Source organism: Frankliniella occidentalis, unplaced genomic scaffold, assembly GCF_000697945.3.
Source record: "Frankliniella occidentalis isolate FOCC.00 unplaced genomic scaffold, Focc_3.1 Scaffold11, whole genome shotgun sequence".
In the NCBI taxonomy this organism is placed as follows: Eukaryota; Metazoa; Arthropoda; class Insecta; order Thysanoptera; family Thripidae; genus Frankliniella; species Frankliniella occidentalis.
Window position 1 is genome coordinate 2915048 of NW_026267141.1, and position 231 is coordinate 2915278.

The window sequence follows — 231 nt, forward strand, 5'->3', positions numbered from 1 at the left end:
TCCCTCCCGCCCGCGGTAGCTGCTGTACTCTTATCACACACCTCTCTCCGTCCCCCCCTCCCTCTCAACCTCCCCACCCCTCCTGCAATCGGCTGCTGCTGCTGTCGGGGGCTTAACTTTTTTAAGTTTCCATGGAATTAGAAAAAAAGAAAAAAAAGCACCACCACCGAGACCGAGAGTCGCTATAGCTTCTGTAGCCGCCACCCACCGCCACACCCGCACCCCCACCCC